Raw genomic sequence first — 3024 nt, 5'->3', positions numbered from 1 at the left:
TGGAGCTCATGGGTAAGGGAAACCAGGTGGATTATTAGTGACAACAGCTTGTTGATTTCCTCCATAGCTAAGATTAGGGTGATTCCTCCATCTTGGATTATAAGTATTGGAAAATGGATCACACCTTTGCCTTTGTTGTCCTTGGTATCCTCCCATGGAATTCGCTTGTTCTGCATTTGTCTCTTGAAGGGTAGGACACATATCGGTAGGATGTCCCACATTAGAGCAAATTCCACATGTCTTCACTTGTCCAATTGCAATTTGTTGCACAAGTGCAGTCAAATTATTCAATTGTTGCTCAAGATTATTGGATATCCCCACTTCATTACCTTCCTTGGTGGTGGATTGGATCTAGTACCAAATTGTTGAGAGTTTGCTGCCATGTTTGCAATTAAGTTCCTTGCTTCTGTAGGAGTTTTATCAACTAATGCTCCTCCAATTGCTGCATCTCTCATGCTCCTTTCCATTGGCATCAATCCCTCATAAATATATTGGAGAAGTAATTGCTCACTTATTTGATGATGCGGACAGCTAGCACACAATTTCTTAAACCTTTCCCAATATTCATATAAGTTTTCCCCATTGTATTGCCGAATCCTACAAATTTCTTTCCTAATGAGTGTGGCTTGAGGTGCTGGAAAATACTTCTCCAGGAACAACCTCTTCATCTCATTCCAACTCATTCCAAGTAGTTATGGTCCGGATGGTAGGTAATAAAGCCATTCCTTAGCGCTATCTGCTAAAGAAAATGGGAACGCCCTTAACTTCACTTGTTCCTCCGTTGTTCCATTTGGTTTCATACTCGAGCACACCACATGGAACCCCTTAAGGTGCTTGTTTGGATCCTCCCCTGCTAAACCTCTGAAAATTGGTAGAAGATGAATCATCCCAGATTTAAGCTCAAAAGCTTCCCCTACCGTATCATTGTATCGAATGCATAAAGGTTGTTGGTTAACGGTTGGTGCAGCCATCTCTTTGAGAGTTAGATTAGCCATCTCCTCTTAATCAGAAAAATCAGAAGAATCACTTGTGAGTGGAAGATCGGTATGAATTGCTTGATTGAGAGTTGATATATGCAAAGATTGTTTTGAATGAGCAATAGGTGGAATCAAATCAGAATAAGGATTCGATCTCAAATCGTATCGCGAGCTCATTCACCAAAAACACCTACAACTAAAAAACAAAGAATAAATAAAAATTGAAAAATAAACAAAAAGTAAACAAATAATTAAGTTAATGAAAATCCCCGGCAACGGCGCCAAAAATTTGATGCATGCAAATGCAACACCTAATTTTACCTCACTAAATTCTAATGCAATGTCGTGTAGTAGCAAAAAGCAAGTAAGGGTCTTTCCTACAGAGGATTTGTGAACTCAATTAATTATCTACTTCAAACAGGGTTTGTCACGAATTATAAAAAACTCAACAAAAACTATCAAGCTAAAATTAAACAAAGTAAAACAAGGAAACAATCACAAAAGAGATAAATAAGAGAAACTAGATTGAAGGTTTATTCGCTACCACTAGACATGAATTACATATAATAAAAGCACTCTTTAACTTTCTACCCTCCTAATCACATCAGCTTAGAAAATACCAAACGTTGATAAGTTCTATCTCTCCTTACTGAGTCGTTGGATTAGACACGGTCATAACCCAATTCCCTATTTATTAGATAACCTAGGATATGATCTCTAGATTCAAAGTAATAAAAGTATTAAGTTACGAGAGACCTACTGAATCAAGGCTAAAGTCATATGGTCGGTTTAGTTATCTTGAGTGATTACCCCCTATGTATGCAAGCATACACTTTACCACTAGTTATTTAGGTTAATAAAGCGATTCCGTACTAAGCAACCTAAATTGGCATTAATAAATTAATCCTAACTATTTAATTGCACACTTAAACAATTAAGACAATCTATCTAAACCCTATTCACAGAGAAATAATCACATAACTAAGAGAGATCAAAAGATAAATAGATGCAGATTTTATTAATCACAACACATGTCTAGGGTTTTGAAATCACCCTCAATCACAAAAGAATTAGTTCTTCATGAATAAATATGAGAACATCATTGTATTATTCATAACAAATAATAATAACAAAGAAGAAGAAAAACTTAGTGAAACTTGGTTGGATTATTGAAGTTGATGATGATCTCCTCCAATTCTTCTTCTCCAAGCCTTCGTTAATCTCCCTTTTTCTTCAGTTCTTGAATATCTTTGTTCTCTTTTTTTTTATCTCTAAAAGAATTCCCCTAAAATAATGCTAAAAGACTTCTATTTATATCCCACAAGGGTTAGGGTTTTGTTTTGCTTAATTCTAGTTAGTTTAGGACTCTTAAAACCCTATTTTCCTAGTAAAAAATGGAGGAAAAGTTCCCAGCTATCGTGACTGTGCTGTGACACAGTAGGTACTAGAAAAAGTGTGCCGCGGCATATTAGCTACTGGTCTTCTTCCCGCATCATTCCACCGTTCTTCAGAGATGGTGATTTTTGAACTTGATAAAAATGAAATTTGGAATAGTGGTAGCCATATGAAATGTAGCCCTTTGAATCAAATTTCCAACAGTCCAAGAATCGTCCTATTTCAAGTTCTACAGCTCAAGAAATTCTCAAAATACCAAGGCTTGCTCAAGCTGGAACGTAATCTAGAATCTTCTCTTTACTTCAACTTCCATAACTTCTTCAATTCAACTCCGATTCTCGATCCGTTTGTTTCCAGTCGTCAAAAACTCTCTCACCAACATCATCTCTCATCCGAATATTATTTTTGAGCCTTATTTCCTGAAATCACAACAAAAATACCCGTGATCCCGAAAAGTGCATTTATGAAACAATTAAGTTAATTCATGCAAATTAATCCTAATTTCCCACAAATGATACCTATAAACCACTAAGTGGAAGTTTATTTTCAAGCACTTATCATCTGGGAAGAAGTAGGTTGTGGCCTCTAAGCAACCAATTGAGGCTTTTCCAAAATTTGTCTCCGAACCCCCAATTAAGAGATCCGGGGGTGA

At 36.3% G+C, this 3024-nt stretch overlaps 1 non-coding gene across 1 annotated transcript; it reads left to right on the top strand.

The window, feature by feature from the left end:
• The first annotated feature begins 513 nt into the window (after positions 1 to 513).
• On the top strand, positions 514 to 621 carry LOC116121457. The gene has a single exon (XR_004126732.1). It is a non-coding gene; the product is annotated as a small nucleolar RNA R71 (small nucleolar RNA).
• Positions 622 to 3024: the final 2403 nt, after the last annotated feature.

This window comes from Pistacia vera, unplaced genomic scaffold (assembly GCF_008641045.1).
Source record: "Pistacia vera cultivar Batoury unplaced genomic scaffold, PisVer_v2 Contig984, whole genome shotgun sequence".
NCBI lineage: Eukaryota > Viridiplantae > Streptophyta > Magnoliopsida > Sapindales > Anacardiaceae > Pistacia > Pistacia vera.
This window is presented reverse-complemented; position numbering and strand designations above follow the sequence as displayed.